This window comes from Panthera leo, chromosome A3 (assembly GCF_018350215.1).
Source record: "Panthera leo isolate Ple1 chromosome A3, P.leo_Ple1_pat1.1, whole genome shotgun sequence".
Classification (NCBI taxonomy): domain Eukaryota; kingdom Metazoa; phylum Chordata; class Mammalia; order Carnivora; family Felidae; genus Panthera; species Panthera leo.
Window position 1 is genome coordinate 62,190,311 of NC_056681.1, and position 21,858 is coordinate 62,212,168.

General features: G+C 44.6%; 1 protein-coding gene across 9 annotated transcripts in view; it reads left to right on the top strand.

The window, feature by feature from the left end:
• Positions 1–21,858, top strand: part of FAM178B (family with sequence similarity 178 member B) — a 114,267-nt gene that overhangs the window by 45,849 nt on the left and 46,560 nt on the right. The gene's annotated exons all lie outside the window — the stretch shown is intronic.

Genomic DNA, 21,858 nt, shown 5'->3' on the forward strand with positions numbered 1-21,858 from the left:
AGGTCTTACAGTCCTGAGTAAAGGGAGAGCTAAGGCTGGCCCAGGCCTCAGAGTGGACTGTTACAGGTGTGCCCTGGATGACTGGGGCTGAGGGCTGAGCAGGGTTCAGGTCCGGGGGTCACTGGAGTTTTGGAGTATGGTGGATATTGCTTTCCTACATTGAGAAGCAGCACACATCACCTGTTAAAAGCTCCTTGGTGAGCTCGAAGGCTAGGATATTTCAGAACACTGACATTTTTCACTGCAAGGGATGTTTATGCATTTATTTAGAAAACATACATTGAGTGTCTCCTCTGTTCAGTACTTCGCTAGATGGCAGAGGAAGATACAGGGATGAATAATGTGTGGTTCCTGCCCTCAGAAGGCTGACAGCCAAGTGGGAGGAGATGAAATGCACAATTACAACAGGAGATAGACACAACCACAAAACTGTGGGAATTCCAAGGAGAGGAAGATTACTTCTAGCTAGGTGGGGTTGGGGTGCAGGGAGGCTGGAAACAGGAAGTGCTTTGTAAGAAAGAAGGCAGTTGAATCATCTCTCAAAAGATATATAAGGCAGGGATGGCAAACTCACTTGTCTGTGGGGACCAAGTGAGTGAGTGACTAGAGAGTTCCTTGCCCTAAAAGGCTAGTAGGTCTGGTATTCACACATCTCTCCTTTTTTTTTTTTTTTTTTTAAGTTTATTTATTTATTTTGAGAGAGAGTGTGTATGTGCAAGCACAGGGGAGGGGCAGAGAGAGAGGAGAGAGAGAATCCCAAGCAGGCTCCATGCTGTCAGCTCAGAGCCCTGCCTGACAGCCCAACACTACCCAACCTCATGAACCGTGAGATCATGACCTGAGCCGAAATCCAGAGTTGACACTTAACTGACTAAGCCACGTAAATGCCCCCAGATCTCTCCATTTTCAAGAGCAGCTGTGTTTTAGTCAGTTTAACTTTGACTGTGACAAATACCCAATTAAGAAAAGTTTATTGTCTCACATGACAATAAATCCACATGTGAGGGGTTCCATGGTATGCTTAGTGGATCTGCAGTATCAGGGCTCCAGTTTTAGCTTCTGTGTTACCCTTCTCACTATATCTCCTCAAGGTTGCAAAATGGCTGCCATAGCTCCAAGCATCATCATGTTCTCATGATACAGCAGTTCAAGGCAGAAAGAAGAGTGGAGGAGAAGAGGTCATCCTTTCTCTTATTTTTCTCTCGTTTTACCAGGACACTTTCCATTTTGTTTCATTAGACAGAATTGGGTCACAGCCTTTAGAGGACATTTGCCATGTTTTCTGACTGTCTGATACCATTTGAACAGCATGACTATGTTTGAAGAATTTTTAGCCTCCTGATCCTCCCTCCCCCTCCAGGGTACAATCCTGGAGACTCACTTTTCCAGCCTCCTTTCTAATATTTGAATTTTTAGTTTGGAATTTCCATTTAGTTCTGTATTTTTTTTTATAGTCTGTATTTCTCTACTGGGATTTCTTACATGTTCATTCAATATGAGCATATTATCATTTACCACTCTGAGCATAGCTATAACAGTTGCTTTAAATCCTTGTCTGTAATTATAACATCTAGATCATCTAATTCATCAACATGGAAAAATAAGTATGAAAGAGGACATTTATTTAGAGTGAGTAGAGAAGTCATACCAAATACTGGACCTTGGGAGGTTTAGATCCCTTTCTTCTAGATCTCTTTAGATCTAGAAATGTTCATGTAGAAATGACCATTGGTTGTAGCCTGTCTTCCCTTCCCTAACCTAGAACATTCACAGGGGGCCATGCCAGTGAGGACCTCAGAGCTTAAACTTCATTAACTTTACCATCAATTGGCTTCTAACACATAACAAACTGCTTTCTATTTAAACACCCAGAGCTTTTTTTCTGTTGCCTGTAGCTCAGAGCCCTGACCGACCCAATAGCCACCCCAGGCCAGTCCCTGCAAAGATAAGCAGGTTGACATGATTCATCTGCTGGGGTGGACCCACTTTCCTTGAGCAGACACCCAAACAATACCAGGGATGACGGGGAGCATGGCTGTTGGGTCAGCAGCCAGTATAACCTGCGGTAGTCAGAATACGTATGTGAAATCTCCTCTTGGTAATGAATTCAGTTAAAAGACCAAACCCCCCCAAACCCCCACTGTGAACCCATCTGCAGACTGTATTCCACTGTAGGTGCTATATAGCACCACTGACTTGCAGCCCTGCGGGTCAGATTTGGGAGAGATGCAAGGGAAGGAGGGAGCACTGGGAACAAAGACGAGGAGGAAGGGAGAGTAGGGCTCCCTTAAAGGGGTAGATTAGGAGATAAGACTGGATGTTTGAAGCCAGATCTCAGAGGATGGTGGGGGCCGTTGCAGGCACAGTGAAGTGTTGTTAATATTTATCAAGACTGGGACAGAATTTGTGTTGTTTAGATGTAATTCACATACCATGTAATTCACTCTTTTAAAGTGTATGATTCAATATGATTCATAGAGTTGCTCAACCATCACCACTAATTCCAGAACATTTTCATCACCCCGGAAAAAAACCTCATACCCATCAGTGGTCACTTCCCACCCCCTCACTCCTCCCAGCCCCTGGCAGCCCTTAATCTACATTCTGTCTCCATGAACTTGCTTATTCTGGACATTTCATATAAATGTAATGATATAATGTGTGACCTTTTGTATCTGGTTTCTTTCATTTAGCATAATATTTGCAAGGTTCATGCATGTTGTAGCATGTATCAGTACTTTATTCTTTTTTATGGCTGAATAATATTCCGTTGTATGGATGTACCGTATTTTATCCATTCATCTGTTGGTGGACACTTGCTTTGTTTCCACTTTTTTACTATTGTGAATAATGCTACGATAAACATTTGCACGCATATGTTTATGGGGACATGTGTTTTCAGTTCTCTTGGGTGTACACTTAAGAGTGGAATTGCTGGATCATATGTTGACTATATGTTTAACTTTTTGAAGGATTGCCAAACTATTTTCTCAAGTGGCTGCATCATTTTGCATTCCCACCAACAATGTAGGAGGGTTCCAGTTTCTTCACACCCTTGCCAACATTTGTTACTGTCCATCTTTTAATAGCCAAAACTAGTGGGTGTTAAGTGGTATCTTGTGGTTTGGATTTGCATTTCTCTAATGACTAAGGATTTTCAGCATCTGTTCATATATTCATTGGCTATTTGTATGTCTTCTTTGAGGAAACATCTGTTCAAGTTTAGCCCATGTTTTGATTGGGTTGTTGGTCTTTTTTTGTTGAGTTGCAGGAGTTCTTTATATACTCTAGATACTTGGGGAGCCTGGGTGGCCTAGGGGAGTCAGGGGACTCCCCTGGGGAGGCCTGGGGAGTCGTTTGAGCATCCGACTTCGGCTCAGGTCTTGATCTCAGGGTTTGTGGGTTCGAGCCCCGTGTCAGGCTCTGTGCTGACAGCTCGAATCCTGGAGCCTGCTTCAGATTCTGTGTCTCCCTCTCTCTTGGTACCCTTCCTTCCGCTTGCACTCTGTCTCTCAAAAATGAATAAACGTTAAAAAAAATGTATATATTCTAGATACTAGACCCTCACCAGATATGTGATTTGCAGATATTTTTTCCCATTCTGTGGTTTTTGTTTTCACTTTCTTGTTAGTGGCCTTTGATGCACAAGTTTTAAATTTTGATGAAGTCTAATTTATCTAACATTTTCCTATTGTTTCCTATGCTTTTGGTGTCAAATAAGACACCATTTCCTAGTCCAAGGTAATGAATATTTTTCCCTTTGTTTCCTTCTGAAAGATTTATTCTTTTGGCTCTTGCATTTAACTCTTTGATTTACTCTGAGTTGTTTTTTTTTTTAATATGGTGTGAGATAGGGGTTCAGCTTCATTCTTCTGCATGTGGGTATCCAATTGTTGAAAAGCAGTATTTGTTGAAAAGACTGTTCTTTCTCCATTCAGTTGGCACCCTTGTTGAAAATCAATTGAGGGGCGCCTGGGTGGCGCAGTCAGTTAAGCGTCCGGCTTCAGCCAGGTCACGATCTCGCGGTCTGTGAGTTCGAGCCCCGCGTCGGGCTCTGGGCTGATGGCTCGGAGCCTGGAGCCTGTTTCCGATTCTGTGTCTCCCTCTCTCTCTGCCCCTCCCCCATTCATGCTCTGTCTCTCTCTGTCCCAAAAATAAAAATAAAAAACGTTGAAAAAAAAATTAAAAAAAAAAAAAGAAAATCAATTGACCATAGATACAAGAGTTTATTTCTGGATTCTCAGTTTTATTCCATGAGTTATATATCCTTATGCCAGTACCCCAAATTCTTGATTGCTACAGCTTGCAGTATTGAAGTTGGGAAGTGTGAGTCTTCTAGCTTTGCTCTTTTCAAAATTATTTTGGCTATTCTGGGTCTCTTGTATTTCCATATTAATTTTAGGATGGCTTGTGAACCTCTGTAAAAATGACAGCTGGGGTTTTGATAGTGATTGTGTTGAATCAGTAGATAACTTTGAGTATTACTGCCATTTTAATAATATTGAGTCTTCCAATCCACAAATATGGAATATCTTCCCATTTATTTAGATCTTCTTTAATTTCTTTCATCAGTGTGTCTTATACTTTTGTTAAATTTATTCCTAAGTATTTTATTATTTTTGATGCTATTATAAATGGAATTTTTTCCTTCATTTTCTTTTCAGGTTGTTCCTTACTGGTGTGTAGAAAGACAGCAGATTTTTGTATACAGACCTTGTATCCTGCAACCTTGCCGAACTCGTTTATTAGCTCTAATTGTTTTTTTAATGGCAGAATTTGGTTTTGAAAGCAAACATGTTCTTGTGCAATTAATTGCTTGAAAGAAATGACCTCATGTTTCTTTAGCAAACGTGCTTTGGCTGTGCCAGCGTAGGACTGGCCAGTAACTGTGCCAGCACACTGAGTAGGCAGCAGTGCCTGGAGAAAAGGAGCCCTATCAATGAGATCGAAACACTCTAGAGAAGGAGTAAAACACGCGTAGGTTCTGTCCTTTCGTCTTCCAACAGTGTTGTTCATTCTTACCTACCCATTCCATTCCTTACCAGCTTCTATAATATTTGTGTAGGAGGGGGAGAATATAACAAAATAAAATGACCATGGCCAGTACATTCCTTGGATATTTTTTAAGTGGGCGAGAAACTTAGTTCTCAGAAAAAATTAGTTTCATTTTCTTTGTGTCTTTGGACACTTTGTTCTTCTTCACGTGGTCACCATGCTTTTTCTTTCTGTCCCCAGGGCTCCAGTATTATAGTCATTGGGGCTTTGGCGCTCCCTTGGACAGGCCTCTGTTTTGCGGGTCACTTTCTTTTCTGTCATTGTTTGCTTGTATTCTATCTCCTTTCTCCTTCTCTACCTTCCTTTCTTGCTCCTTCTCAGATAATATTTATAAGATTGCTTCTTGTAAAAAGAATAAAACAAAACAAAACCGAGACAAATAACCTTGTTAGCTAGGTAAACCCTGTTGTTATTATCTCAAAGTATTCTATGTATATTAAGTGCAGAAAATTCAAATACCAGGAAAAAAAGAAAATTCAAATACTAGAGAAAGGTGCAAAATTAAAAGTGAAAGCTTCCCTGCCCACCCACTCCCAATGGCCACTTCCTCTCCCCAAGTAGTTATTATTAAGAGTTTCATGTGATTATTTCTATGAGCAAAATTAATGCACAATCCACATAACACATGTTTTGTATTTATAGATTTACTTACATCGTATTTCTCCTGACACTTTGGTATTCATCTTAAGTTACCTCCAGTAGAGAGTTAATCTTCTAGGATTTTCCCAGCTCTCTCCCCTGGATGTCAGGAGAGGCCACAGTCTACACAATGCAAGTCAGACAGGATTTTCTAGACCAGGGGTCTCCAGCGTGGGGGACCTTTGAGGTGGGATGAGCCACCAGGTGTAAAAGAAAACATTAACACCTATATTTACATTTTAACCCATCTTTCTTTTTCTTAAGTTTTATTGAGGTATGTAATTGACACACATTAACCTGTACATATTTAAAGTATGCAATCTATTCACTTGACATATGTATATACCCATAAAACTGTCATCATTAGCAAGATAATGATGTTCAATGCCCTCAAAGTTTCCTTGTGCATCTATATAATAAATTTATCTCTCCTTTCCCTTTTGTCTGTAGGAAACCACTGATCTACTTTCTGTCACTACAGATCAGTTTGCATTCTCTAGAATTTTATATAAATAGATGGAATCATGCAATGGGTACTTTTTTGGGGGGGGTCTGGCTTCTTTCACACAGGATAATTTGAAATCCATCTTTGTTGTTGTATGTATCCATAGTTTATTCCTTTTCATAGCTGAGTGGTATTTCATTGTATGGATATCCTATCCCTACTGATGGACATTTGGGTTTTTTTTCTTTCAGTTTGGGGGGCTATTAAAATCTGCTGTAAACATTCTTATGCAGGTCTTTATATGGACATTTGCTTTCTTTCCCTTGGGGTAAATATCTATGAGTGGATAGGCTGGGTCATATGATAAATGTATGTTTAAAGTGCTTTTTTTTTTAAGTTTATTTTTTCTTTAGTAATGTCTATACCCAATGTGGAGCTTGAACTCACAACCTCAAGATCAAGAGTCTCCTCCTCTTACAACTGAGCCAGCCAGACATCCCTGTATGTTTAAGTTTTTAAGACATTGCCATACTGGGGAGCCTGGGTGGCTCAGTTGGTTAAGTGTCTGTCTGACTCTTGGTTTCAGTTCAGGTCATGATCTCACAGCTTCCTGTGTTCGAGCCCCACATCGGGCTCTGTGCTGACAGCATGGAGTCTACTTGGGATTCTCTCTCTTTTCTTCTCTCTGCCCCTCTCCCACTTGCTCTGTCTCTCTCTGTCTCTCTCTCTCTCAAAAGAAAAAAATAATAATAAATTGCCAAACTGTTTTCTAAAGTGACCCTGCCATTTCCCTGCCAGCAGTGTAGGAGAGTTCCAGTTGTTCCACATCCTTCCACCACTTAGGTATAGTCAGTCCTTTTTTTTTTTTTTTTTTTTTTTTTTTTTAATGTTTACTTTTGAGAGAGAGAGGGAGGGAGAGAGAATGAGTGGGGGAGGAGCGGGGGGGGGGGGGGGGGGCGGAAAGAGGATCCAAAGCAGGCTCTGTGCTAATAGCAGAGTCTGACACAGGACTCAAACCCATGAACCGTGAGATCGTGACCTGAGCTGAAGTCAGGTGCTCAACCAACTGAGCCACCCAGGGGCCTCTAATCAGTCTTTTTAATAGGTATGTAGTGGTAGCTCATTGTGCTTTTAATTTTCATTTCCCTAAGGACTGGTGATCTTTGCATCAGCTTATTTGCCATCTGTGTGTCTTTAGTTAAATGTCTACTTAGTTTTTTGGTCCACTTGCTTATTGGGTTGTCTTCCTATTGAATTATAAGAGTTCTGTATATATTCTCTTTTTTTTTTTTTTTTTTAGTTTATTTTGAGAGAGAAGAAGCAGAGGGGAGGGGCAGAGAGAGGGAGAGAGAGGATCCCAAGCATGCTCTGCACTGACAGTGCAGAGCTAATCCAACATGGGACTCAAACCCATGAACCTGTGAGATCATGACATGAGCAGAAATCAAAAGTTGGACACCCAACTGACTGAGCCACCCAGGCGTCCCCTGTATATATTCTAATTACAGTTCTTGGTCAGTACATTTTTTGCAAATATTCTCCCCTAGTCTGTGGCTTTCCTTTTCATTTGTATGACCGTATGTTTTGAAGAACAAACGTTTTTATGTTTTAATGACGTACAATTTATTGATATTTTATCGTTGGTGTTTTTAGTGTTGTATTTAAGAAATATTTGTGAGGGGCACCTGGGTGGCTCAGTCAGTTGAGTGTTAGGTTAAGCATCTGACTTTGGCTCAGGTCATGATCTCATGGTTTGTGAGTTCAAGCCCCGCGTAGGGCTCTGTGCTGACAGCTCAGAGCCTGGAGCCTGCTTTGGATTCTGTGTCCCCCTCTCTCTCTGTCCCTCCCCTGTTCATGCTCTGTCTCTCTCAAAAATAAAAATAACCATAAAAAAAACTTTTAAAAAAAGTAAGAAATATTTGTGAAACCTGGGTCGCCAAGATCTTTTCTTGTTTTCTTCTACAAATTTCATAATTAAGTTTTATAATTTACACTTTTTATAATTAAAATAAGTTTAATACTTTATAATTAGCCTTACATTTTTAGGTCAGTGGTCCATTTCACTGGTGTAAGGTTAAGCTTAATTTCTCAACATATGGCTATACAATATTACCAACACATTTTCAACACATTTGTTGAAAAGATTATTCTTACTGAATTGAATTAACTTGGTATGTTTATTCAGAAACCAATCGATCATATATGTGTGGGTCTATTTCTGAACTCTAGTTTGTTTCATTGACTTATAGGTCTAATTTTATCCCCACTGTCTTTATACTGTAGTTTTATAAGTGTTGAAATCAGATAGTTTAAATCCTTCAACTTCATATTCTTTCTGAAACTTTTTTGGCTCTTCTAGGTCCTTTGCATTTTCATATAAATTTTAGAATGAGCTTGTCATTTTCTACCAAAAAAAAAAAAAAAATTCTGCCGGAGTCTTTATTGGGATTGCACTGAATCTATAGATCAATATGGGGCAGATTGACATACTTAAGAATATTAAGCCCTCCAATCCATGCACATGGGATGTCTCTCCATTTATTTAGATCTTCAGTTTCTTTTTTTTTTTTAATGTTTATTGATTTTTGACAGAGAGAAACAGGGCACGAGCAGGGGAGGGGCAGAGAGAGAGGGAGACACAGAATCCAAAGCAGGCTCCAGGCTCTGAGCTGTCAGCACAGAGCCAGACGTGGGGTTTGAACTCACGAACTGTGAGATCATGACCTGAGCCAAAGTTGGACCCTTAACCCACTGAGCCACCCAGGTGCCCTAGTTTCTTTCTACATTTTGATGTACAAGTTTTGCAATTCTTTTGCTAAATTTATTCCTGAGTATTTTATTATTTTTGATACTATTATAAAATGAATTGTTTTCTTTCCTTTTTTTTTTTTTTAATGTTTATTTTCTTGAGAGAGACAGAGTGCGAACAGGGGAGGGGCAGAGAAAGAGAGGGAGACACAGAATCTGAAGCAGGCTCCAGGCTCTGAGCTGTCAGCACAGAGCCTGATGCAGGGCTCGGACTCACAAACCATGAGATTATGACCTGAACCAAAGTAGGACGCTTAACCGACTGAGCCACCCAGGCACCCCAAAATGAATTGTTTTCTTAATTTCATTTTCAAATTGTTCATTTTGTACTACTCTATAATCGATTTTTGCATGTTGATCTTTATCCTACAGACTTGATAAACCCCTACTTTGCTGAGAATTTTTAAAAAATTTTTTAAATGTTTATTTTTGAGAGAGAGACAGAGAGACAGAGTGTGAGTGGGAGAGGGGCAGAGAGAGAGGAAGACACAGAATCTGAAGCAGGCTCCAGGCTCTGAGCTGTTAGCACAGAGCCTGATGTGAGGCTCCAACTCATGAACCAGGAGATTGTGACCTGAGCTGAAGTCAGATGTTTAACCGACTGAGCCACCCAGGTGCCTCTCTTCTTCAGTCCCTTAACATGGTGAATTACATTGACTGATTTTTGAATGTTTATTTTTGCATCCTTGCATTCTGGAATAATCCTATTTGGTTATGATGTATTAATTTCGTATATTTTATTGGATTCAATCTGGTAAAGTTTTGTTGAGAACTCTTAACATTTATGTTCGCTAAAGATAATAGTCTGTAGGTTTCTCTTTCTGGTTTTGGTGTCAGAGTAATACTGACTTCATAGAATGTGTTAAGAGGTATTTGCTCTTCTTCAGTATTCTGGAAAAGTTTGTATAGAACTGGTATTATTTCTTCCTTAAATGTTTGGTAAAATTAGCCAGTGGAACCATCTGGACCTTGAGTTTACTTTATGGGAAGATTTTTAATTACAAATCCAATTGTTAAAAGTAGATATGTGGCTATTTACATTACCTGTTTCTTCTTGAGTGAGCTCTGTTGTTTTGCATCTATTTCACCTAAGTTGTCAAATTAATGGCATAAATTTGTTCATAATATTCTCCTATTATCCTTTTGAAGTCTGTTGGATCAGTGATGATGGCCTCTTTGTCATTCTGATATTGGTAATTTGTTTCTTTCTTCTTCCCAAACATTTGGGTTACAGGTTTATCACCTTTATTGATCTCAAAGAAACAGCTTTTGGTTTCATTGATTTTCCTTAGAGTTTCTCTGTTTTCTGTTTCATTGATTTCTGCTTACCTTTATTTCCTTTCAAATTCTGCTTGTTTGGGGTTTGATCTGTTCTATTTTCCTCCAGTTTTTTAAGGTGGAAATTTAAATCATAGTAGTTCATTTTTTTTTACTGGTGTGTCAAAAGTAGCTCAAACTTGGGGCACCTGGGTGGCTCAGTCGGTTAAGCGTCCAACTTAAGCTCAGGTCATGATCTCACAGTTTGTGAGTTCAAACCCCAGGTCGGGCTCTGTGCTGATAGCTTGGAACCTGGAGCCTGCTTCAGATTCTGTGTCTCCCCCCACCACCCCCCCCCCGCCCACACACACACATTCTCTCTCTGCCCCTCCCCCACTTGCACTTGGTCTCTCAAAAATTAAAAAATTAAACATTACAAATTATTTAGAAAAAAATTTTAAGTAGCTCAACCTTTTTTTTTAAGAGTTTATTTTTAAGTAATCTCTACCCCCAACATGGGACTCAAAGTCACAACCCCAAGATCAAGTGTCACATGCTTTACTGACTGAGCTAGCCGGGTGCCCCGTAGCTCATGTTTTTTAACTTCTCTTTTTAATATATCATGTATATGGCATATTAGCATAATGGTACATTTGTAGAGCTTATAAATGTATGTTTGTTGGAGGTATAAATTTAAAAAACTTTAATGATAGACATGCACCATGAAAAAAGTTTTGGAGGGCAACAAAAGCATTCTTTGATTAGAGCTGTAGGCTGACGCCTTGCTGGGAAATTTGACATATCGTGGGAACATGGGGATGCATAATGGGTGACAGAGCATAAGATGGGGTGGATGGAGTGGAGACAGGATGTCTGACAGCCACTCCCTTGGGAAGAACCCTGCAGCAGCATGGAGCAGTATCAGGACGCAGATGGAGCTTGGCCATCAGACTGACAGAGTCCTCACCCAAGTGGCCAGCACTGAGCACTCAGGATTGTTTTCAGAGTTGGTGGTAATAACTTAGGTGAGGCACCTGGTATATAGTGGATTCTACTCACAATATGATAGCTGTTATCAAAATGAAAATGTATTTCTTTATGACCCAGAGGTTGTTAGATAAACCAAAGGAGCTAAGGAGCACAAGTTCTCATCTTAATTTCTCTAGTTCTGTTTTGGCCATTTCTGTCTCACTCTATTCTCAGATGATTGGTTTTTGTTTTTGTTTTCTCAGATGATTTCTAAGCGGTCAACAACCCCTTAGTCTGTAGATTCAATTGACCCTTTCTACTCTTCACTGTCTTATTAGGAGTTGTCCCCACTTCACCTGATCTGCCTCTCATGGTGGTCAGGACAGCCTCCTGCTGGGGTGGTAGGAGGCAACCCCCTCAGAGCCTCCGGGAGCCTCTCCAGATGGAGGCCCTGCCTGTGGACACCTGCCCATTGGAGCTCCACGCAGCCTTGCCAGTGGATTCCATCTCCTGTTGTGGTATGGCAGTCACCATCACATGCAAGGAGTATGTCTGTGCTGGGCCCAGGGCCCGGCCCTCTGTTCATGTGGGGGTAACCTTCACGGGGCAGGTGCCTCTACCCCGGGCCAAGGAGACAGGCTGGGATCCAGCTGTATTCTTAATCCCCACACTGGTACTGTGAGAACACTATACAGACCCAAATAAGCAGGCAAACACCGTGAGGACCACCCTGGAGATCCCATCCCCCAGCCCTCTCAGAGCTGTCATTTGCTCGGCATGGCCCCTTCAAAGTCTCCGGTTGGAACCTGACAATAACAGTAATTCAACTTCATAATTGATCCTCCTTTTAAAAACATACTATTGTCTATTGTGATAATAAAAGTTGTTTCCTTGAAAATAATAGTTCACATTTCTAGACATCTTGTGCCAGGCACTGAGTCCAGGGCTTCGCCTATCTCATTTAATCACCACAGCACCCTTTCTCAGATAATCAGGTGGCTGGAAAGCCCAGTCTTCACACTGTCTGTGTGACACATGGTCTCCTATGTGTTTGGCTGGACCCTCAGTCCAGCTCGCTTTATCATCTTCTCTGCCTTGCTTTCTGTGCTCCAGCCTCCCTGGCCTTTTCTGCTCATCTCCCCTCCTGCTCTGGGGTCTCTGCATGTGCCACTTTCTCCTCCCTAGATGGTGTCTTCCCTCTTCTCAGCATCTTCCTAGCTTTTGCTTTCCTAACTCCATCTCTGCCCTGGACCAGTGAGCCTCTCTGGCGTTGCCTCATTGGGAAGGTCTGCCCTGCCCTACCCAGCCGTGTCCCCCCTCTCACTCCCTTTCCACTCTCTGTGGCTCTGGTCATAGTTGATGGGCGGATTCTTTGACTCATCTCACCCATTAAGTTGTGAGCTCTAGAGCGCAGGGACCATGGCTTCACTTGTCTTTGTTTTAAGTTCTCTTGAGTTCCTGGCAGCTACACAAGCCAGCATGCAGTAGGACTCGGGTGGTATTCGTTGAACGTGTGGCTGAGTGTTGGGGAATGTGTGCCTTGCCTGCAGCGGACATCAGCATCTTTCCCACCAGCCCCTCTGATCCTGTGCGGTCGGTCAGCTGTGGAGCTGTGTGTGCAAGCCAAACTCCAGATGTGCTATCCTGTCCTCCAAGGTCAGAATGCAGGGACCCCATGGGGACAGGCATGTACGCATCACCCCAACCCAGCCGGCATCTCCCTTGTGCCCCTGACTTCTGGAGCATTTGCCTCCTAACCTGCCTCTCTGTCTGACCACCTGTACATCAGGAGTTGTGTGCTGCCTCTCCATGGCTTCTGCTGAGGCCCAGCTGGGTCTGCTCCTAGAACACGTGACAGTGCCTGGCACAGACTTTTAAAGCTCCCTGATTCTAATGTGCAGCCAGGCTGAGAAAGTGCCAGGTTATGAGGACTTTGGCCAAGTGCACACACCTCATACAATAATATGGTGAACACTTCTTAATGTTTGTCTTTCAGACCCTGATCAAAAAGCTCCCCCAGGACTATGTCTGAGCTTTAAAACATGCCAAGGCCAGGGTTCTGCCCTTTAAGGTTGTTATGGGGTGCAGCCCGGGCAGGGACATTTTAAAACCTCCCCATATGACTCCAGTAAACAGCCAGGGCTGAGGACCCCTGGGCTCCTTCGCCTTGGAGGCAAGGCTGGGAGCTGTGGGTGTACATGGAGCGGGGACTTCCCTCTGTGGGTTCCTCCCCACACCCACCCCACCCTCAGCATCTGCCAGAGCATGTGAGGGTGAGACCCCGAGTGCAGTTCTGGTGCGAAGGCCATGGCTTTCATTAGCTCGCTGGTTTCCCAAGGTGGCTGCATTGTAGAGTCACTTGGGATTTTTTTCTTAAATTCCAGAGCCCAAGCCAGCCTAATTAAACCACAGTCACGAGAGGTGGGACACAGGTGGCAGTAACTTGTGAAGCTATTCCCTAAAGTGATTCCAGAATGTGCAGATGAGTCTGAGAACTACTGCATTCGGTTCTCAGCAGGGTCCTTGATCTGGAATACAACAAACACCACCATCCCTTAGACTGTAGGGATGTGCTGCCCACGGTGCTGTGTGTGGAGCCCTTTCCCTCTGTTTCTTTTCTTCTTTTAAGAAGTTCTTCATTTCTGTTGTTGTTGTTGTTGTTGTTGTTGTTGTTGTTGTTTTAGGACAGTGTTAGGCTTATGGAGTATTTGATTGGAAAGCAGTGCCCACATACTTCCCCGTCCCCCCCCCCCCCCCGCCACTTTCCCAACCTAATACACACATAGTTTTTTCTACTACTGACATCTTGTGTTTGTATGCTATATTTGTTAGGATTGATGAGCCATTATTGATACATTATCATTAACTGAAGGCCATTGTTTAAATTAGGGTTCACTCTTTGTGTTGTACATCCTGTGCATTTTGGTGAATGTATGGCATGTGTCCATCATTACTGTATCATATGCAGCAGTTTCACCACTCTGAACACTCTCTGTGCTCCACCTGTTCGTTCCTCCCCTTCTCCCTCCAAGCTCCTGGTAACCCCCGATCTCTGTGGTCTCTAGAGTTTGCCTTTTCCAGAATGTCATATAATTGGAATCATGCAGTGTGTAACCTTTTCAGATTGGCTCCTTTCACTTAGCAATATGTATTGGAGGTGCCTTTTCATGGCATGATAGCTTATTTCTTCGTATCACTTAGAAGTATTCCATTGTGTAGATGTACCACAGTTTGTTTACCTGTTCACCTCCTGAAGGACATTTCGTAGCTTCTAGTTTTTGGCAATTATGAGAAAAGCTGCTGTAAACGTTCACGTGCAGCTTTTTGTGTGGCTGTACATTTTCAGTTCAGTTGGGTTAATACCAAGGATTTGTATTTACAAATTACAAAATTGCTGGATTGTATGATAAGAGTATGTTTAGTTTTGAAAGAAACTACCAGGCTGTCTTGCAAATGGCTGTAGCATTTTGCATTCCCACCAGCAATGAATGAGAGTTCCTGTTGCTCCACATCCTCGTCAGCATTTGGTTATCTTCTGTTTCATTTTAATCTAAAGATCAGGAATATTCCAGAAATCTGAGGTTCAGAAATCCAAAGTGAGAGAAAACCTGGTAGGCCATGCATTCAGGGATGTTACTGGGAAGCTTTTGGTTGAGTCTAAATCAGTCTCAAATTCTTGCTTTTTTTTTTTTTTTTAATTTTTTTAACGTTTATTTATTTTTGAGACAGAGACAGAGCATGAATAGGAGAGGGGCAGAGAGAGAGGGAGACACAGAATCTGAAACAGGCTCCAGGCTCTGAGCTGTCAGCACAGAGCCTGACATGGGGCTCGAACTCACGGACCATGAGATCATGACCTGAGCCAAAGTCGGACACTTAACTGACCGAGCCACCCAGGCGCCCCTCAAATTCTTGCTTTTTAAATGTGACAGGGTGGTTTGATACCACCTTCCTGAGTCATACTGAGGGGACCTTACATCATTAAAAATAACCCAAGAGTGCATACTGAGGTAGCAAAGCAAGGAAGTGGTTGCCTGGAGTTGAGATGTGACAGCTGGGCCTCTGGCAGCCATCCTGGACCATGAGGTGATCTTAAGAAGGAGAAGCACATGCCGAGAACAGCAGAGCAGAAAACAGGCACCCAAGATCCTCCCAATCAGTCAGGTCCCTGTACCAGTGTGGCCCACACACTTCCACACTTTTTCATCAGAGAGAAAAAAATTCTAGCTTATTTAAGCCCAGGTAGTTTTTTGTTTTGTTTTCAGTCTTTTTGTTATTTGCAGCAGAACCTAGTTCTAGCAGCTATGAGTGGTTCAGTGGTTTGGCACAATACAAGTCTGTCCTACACACTGGGGGCCAGGAATGCTCAATGGTGTTAGGTGACACCAGGCAGTGGTGTGAGTTACAGAGGGCAGGAGAGAGGAGAGGTGGCCTGGGGACGGCATCACCTATCCTGTACACACCCTTACTCACATGAATAAAAGGTCTAGAGACCGAGACCTGTTGGGGGGGGAGGGGAAGGGAAGCTATGTGGGGGGGTTATGGATGGGTGCTGTGTGTGTGTGTGTGTGTGTGTGTGTGTGTGTGTGTATGGTGAGTATGGGTGTGGTATGTGTGTGTGATGTGTGAGTGTCATGGTATGGTCTGTGAGTATATGTGTGTTGTATGAGTGGTGACTGTGTCTTGTGTGTATAGATGGTCGTGTGTGTGAAGTGAGTGTGGATATGGTATAGGTGTGGTGTAGAAGTGTGTCTATAGATGGATGTAGTGTGTGTGCAATGAGTAGGGTGTGGTATATAAGTAGATGGGTGGCATGTGTCCATAGTATATGGTGTGTGTGTATGTGTGTATGTGGTAGGTGGATGGGTATGTGAGTGTATATATGTGTATGGGTGTGTGTGTGGTGGATGAATACATGGGTGGGGGGGGATAAGTGGATATAGGGATGTGTATGGATGTGGAATGGGGTGGATATAGGGTCGTGTGTATGGTGGGTGGGTATAGGGGTGTATATGTGTATGTGAGTGTGTAATGGGGGTGGGTATAGGGGTATATGGGGTTTGGCGGTTATAAGAGTATATAAGTATGTGTGAGTGTGTGTGTGTAGTGGGTGGATATAAGGACATATATGTGTGTATGTGAGGATGAGTGTGTGTCTGGTGGGTGGGTTTAAGGGTGTGTGTGTATGTGAGGGTGTGTAGGTGTGTGTGTTTGTGCACTGGGTGGGTATAGAGGGGTATATATGTGTGTGAGGGTGTGTGGTGGGTGGATATAGGGATGTGTGTGCATTGATGGTGTATGTGACGGGTGGATTAGGAGTGTATATGCGTGTGTGAGGTTGTGTGGTGAGTGGATATAGGGTTGTGTGTGTGTGTGTGTGTGAGAGGGTGGGTGGTGAGTGGATGGATATGGGGGTGTATATGTGAGTGTGTAAGGGCGTGTGTGTGAGGGCTGTATATGGGGTGTGTGTGTGTGAGAGAGAGTGTGTGGGGGATGGGTATATGCAGGCTGGGTTACAGCAAGGCAAGCAGAAGGTTGTGAGGGCACTAGAGGGAGGGCCTCAGCTCAGGAGGAGCAGGTAGAAAAGGGAAAATGAAGGTCAGTGAGGTGGGTTGCATGGCACAGAAGGGATAAAAAAGAAGGGACAAAAAGAAGACTGAAAAGGATGTGGGTAGACAGAGCAGTCTGGAGAAGGAGCCAGCGGGCATGAGAGGCAAGAAGAGAAGGTGGATCAGAGCTTCTCTGGGTCCCAGGCACACAGTTGTCCATGGTGAGAGGCAGCGTCAGGGTCAGGAGAATGCTGGGCTCCATCCTGTGCTCACACTGCTGTTGGGGCCATGAGATGTGCATGTTTTTAAGATATAGACTTGATGCAATATTGTGTTTTTACCACATACGTGGATCCCTTTGATGATAACATCACTCCATCCTCCTAAGACCAGTTGCTTCCCTTTGCCCTTCTTCTTTGCCACAGTCTTCAGGGTGGGTGTGATATGGGCAGGCGGGCCAAGAACCCAGACGGGGTCCCGCAGGCTTCACGCAGGATAGAAATCAAAGTGAACGGGAAGAAGTGAGAGCAGAGTTTACTGAGCAGCATAAGGGATAGAGTATAGTAGGTGAAGTGTCTGGAAGACTCAGGAAAGGAGAGTGAGTCTCTCCTTTGCTCGGGCTCTGAGGGTTTATTGAGGATGGTGAGCATGTCCTCTCAGCTACCCAGGAACCAGTCAGAACAAGGACAAAGGTCCAGGTGTTCTCCATAAGTCACTTATGCTCTGGAGCCAGGGGGTCTTGGCGTCACAATGTCTAACGGCAGCTGTCTGGAATACATACGTGATGACCCACCTGGTCACTCCTTAGATGTTATCTACTGTGCTGGAAAACTGCAAAGAAATCATTAACTCCTTGACCTTTACAGTTAGGACATCCATTCTTTGTACTATAAGGTATGTGCAAGGTGGGGCTGCAGGTCCTAGCAAGAACAGACTCAGGAAAAGGAGAAAAAGCGGTTCTCCTTGGAGTCCCTTCAGTGTCCCTGTCTCAGGTGAGTCCCCCCTCCCTCTCTCTGTGCCCTTCCCCTCACCCCTCCAGCACCCTGGGCTCCAGGCTGGGCCTAAGCAAGGAATGGCACCTGGCTTCAGGGTGCGGCCGCCCCAGGATCCTCCTTCTGTCTGTAGCTGCCCCCCTGCAGTACCCAACCGCATTCCTTCCCTGCCATTTATGCCACCCTGCATCATTCTGTGTATTTATTTAATGTGTCTTGTCTGTTTCCCTGCTAAACCATCAGCTCCATGAGACTAGGACATTGTCTCTTTTGTTCACTGCTGGGCCCCCAGCATTTAGAACAACACCTGGTGTTCAGTTACCATTTATTGAGTGCATAAAAAGTTTAAATGACAGGCTAAGGCCAATTGACTAAAGCGGGTGATATTTTACAAGTGTGAATTTAAATACAAAAGTGCAGGGAGGCACCTAGATGGCTCAGTCAGTTAAGCATTTGACTTGGCTCAGATCATGATCTCTCAGTTGTGAGATCGAGCCCTGCATCAGGCTCTGTGCTGAGAGTGAAGCCTGCTTGGGATTCTTTCTCTCTCTCTCTCTCTCTCTCTCTCTCTGTCCCTCTCCTGCTCAAGCTCTCTCACTAAATAAATAAACAAACATTAAAGAAAAAGTGCAAAGGGAAGTTAAGTAATTGGGAGGATTAGAAATGGTAAGGTGTGTTGAAAAGGATACCTACAAGCCCAAAGTGGTGTCACTTAGGCCAAGTCACCAAACCAGAGCTTAATACTAACCTAATGGCAGTTTCAGCCTCCCCTAAGTGTCAGTCTGTCAATCAGGAATTGTGTGATAGGCACTTCTGAGGTAATCTGTCTGTATTATAAGACCACCTGCCCTTTCCCACTGAAGGAAGGTGACCTTGCTTGGAATAATCCTTTCTTTTCTTTTGCTAACAACTTTCTTGCCCCACCCTCCTTCCTATAAAACCTGCCATTTTGTACAACTCCTTGGAAACCCCTCTGCCTGAGAGGTGGGGTGCTGCCTGGTTCATGAATCACTGGTTCATAAAGCCAGTTCGATCCTTAAATTTACTTGGTTGGATTGAGCGGGGCGGGGGGAAGGGGTTTAAGTTTTTTTAAGTTTATTTATTTATTTTTGACAGAGGGAGGGAGGGAGGGAGGGAGGGGCAAAGAGGGAGAGACAGAATCCCAAGCAGGCTCTGAGCCATCAGCGCAGAGCCTGAGGGGGCTCAAATTGACAAACCGTGAGATTCTGACCTGAGCCAAAACCAAGAGCAGATGCTTAATCAACTGAGCCCCCCAGGCGCCCCTGGATTGTTTTTTAATAGATTGTAAGCCTCCCCTAAATGCTGTGAGTCTCACACTCCAGTTGGGATCTGGGCTCAGTCTGATGGGTCAGTATCCTACTTTCCATTAGGAACCAGCACCCCCCATTGAGGTTCCTGGAGAATCGTAGGGTCTCTAAGATGGTGTCAGGGAATCAGGACCCAGGCACATGGTTGGCCCTCTCAAGGTAGCCACCCCAGAATATTCATTAGCAATTCAATTTGGAGGACGCAGAGAGGGAGAGAAAGACCAGATCCCCCTGGACCCTGTGCCCTGTATCAGACCATTAAGGCCCAAGATGGGAGCTGGTGGGTGAGAAGCTGTGACAGAAGCCTAGGGAGGGGAGCTGCTGGGGCCAGCACGTCGAGCCGAAGAGCTTCTTGGGATGTATGTGGTTTTCCCATTCCCTGTAACTGGTGCCAGGAGAACAGAGGCGGTGGTGTTACGTGAAGCAACACTTCTTCTGAGGCACAGATGGAAAAGTCACTTTTATTTTAGGCCCAGTGCTTCTCTTCCCCTGCCTTCCCCCGAAGCATCAGTTCCATCCCAGGAGAACCACCTAAAGGGATGCTTTCAGACTCACAGTCTCTAAACAGAGCCCAGATGCTCAGGGCTGTTAGCCATGGCATTTAAAAAGGCACAGGGCCCCAATGCTCCCTGGGGGAGTCACCTCAAACGACTGTGGTGTGGGTGTGGAGAAACTGAGTTAGGGAGCTGGAGCCTTGTGTCTGAGTTTTCTTCTGTGTCAGCTCTCCGGAAAACCCCCACTCGGGACAAACAGTGCTCAGGAAAAGCTGAGCGCATGGCCTACTTATAAGCAGTGTTAATTATGGGCTCTTGGGCGCCTGTCGTCGCTTAACCAATTTCCAGGGCTGTTGATTGGTTTATCCCGAGGCATCCAGGCCCCTTGCTCTAAAACCGCTCCTGACACATCAGCCTGGGTCAAGCTGTGGTGTGGAGTAATTACTGGGTGGGGTAGGGAAGGGGGACAGTAGCCGGCTTCAGGTTTGAAGCTGGCGGCACCTGCACTGCTGTTCCCAAGGAGTCTTAAAGCAGCTGATACACCTGCACCGGCTAAAGAAGGGTGAGAGGGTGGCTGTGCACAGCACCCTTTGGGGTGCTACACTGCTGGCGGGCTGTTCCCGCCCAGCTGGGCCTCCAGGGCCTCAAGGAGGCTGATTCTCTTTGCACATGCCTGGAAAGTTCATTGGCCTGCCCACACATGCGTGTGTGTACGTGCACAGTCCCCCAAGGGCCCTAGTAAACAGCTCTCTCTCTCTAGTGGAATCTCATTGTGTTTTGCAGACTTCATTCTTCCCAGCTCGTTTGTGCAGCGGGCAAGGGGTATCATTACTCTTACTTGTTAAGTTGCCCGAGAGGAAAAAAAACAAACAAGAAAGTTTTTCCTCCTCTAAGAGTCTAATTACTTGTTGGGTGAGCCCTGACCCATATACATTTCCAGAGAGAGAGACACCCGATGCCAGCAGAAGAGATGTCCTTGGACGGGATTCAGAGACCCTCTGCCGGCCATTCCCCCAGCTTCTGGCTCTGCAGCCATACCAGACTCTTGCCAGAGCTTCATAAGGAGTTTAGGATGCTCTGTTTCTTGCCTTGAGTCACTGGACATGCCATGCTATTTCATGTGTCTCTCTGCCTTTGTCATTTCTGTCCCTTTGCTGGGTGCATGTTTCCTCTCCCATTACCTGTGCCTTATTCCTCACCTTCCCCACTCCCCCCACCTCCAGTCAACTCCCCCTCTGAGCAGGCTCTGCACCTTCCATCTGCTTCGGTTGGTTTTGAGCACATTCCCTTGTGTTTACTTATCTGCCTGGCTCCCCTCCCTCCTAGGCTGTGAACTCCCTGAAGTCAAGGTCTCCATCCAGCCACCTTTTTATCTTGGGCACCTGGCATGGTTCTAGCCCATGGGGGATCCACTGAGGTGGGCCTCTCAGAAGGAACTCTCACCCCCAGAATGGCAAAGGGTCAAGCATATGCTACTAATGCGCTTCTAGCCTAGTTTCCAAGTTCCTGATTCTGACACATCACCTGCTGTCAAATTCAATGTTTGTCAAGGTTCTTGACACTGGCAGTTTATCTTGGGACTGGTCTTCAGGTTCCCTCTTATTCAGGTACTACTCAGTCAGGTTTGTTTAGGATTCTCTCCATTCAGCTTCCCCACCCACCAACCCCTCCTCTAGGCACTAGATGTGCAGGGTGCAGGGGTGGGGGGGGCATTTACATTCAAATAGGGAGAGACAGACAAGAAGCAAAATAATAAATAAGATAACATAGAGGGATGATAGTGCGGGGACCTGAACTCCACCTCTTGGTGGGGTGTGGAGAGGTCACCAGGCAGAAGAGGGCGTGGGAAGGAGATCTTGCAGCCATCTTTGGGAAATACCATCCTCCATGTTGTCTTTCGTTTTTCTAGCTTCCTGGTTCTGAAAATGCCCTTAAGTAGTCTGACTGAAGAAGAGCCCCTGGGTACATAAGGTTTTTTCCTCTCTATTAGTGTGGCCAGATTATCATTCATGTTTTGTTACACCAGTGGAGAGAGAATGGTACTTTGAGCTCCAGCTGGCTTCGAAGACACCTCCCAGGCTGCGGGGAGTGCCCTCGCCTGGAATGATGGACCTGGGAACACCCACATGTTGCAGCAAGGGCAGTGTCGAGTCAGCAGGAGGTTCAGAGCTGGCCTCAGCCCTTAATGGCAGAGGTCCTGGGGCAGCAGAGACTCTCATGTCTTCCGCATCTGGCAGTTTTGAGGCCTCTGGTTTAGGTGTCTTCATCTGACTCAGCTCTGGGCAGCTCAGCGCTCTGATGGATCCCGTTCGCTTGAAGGTG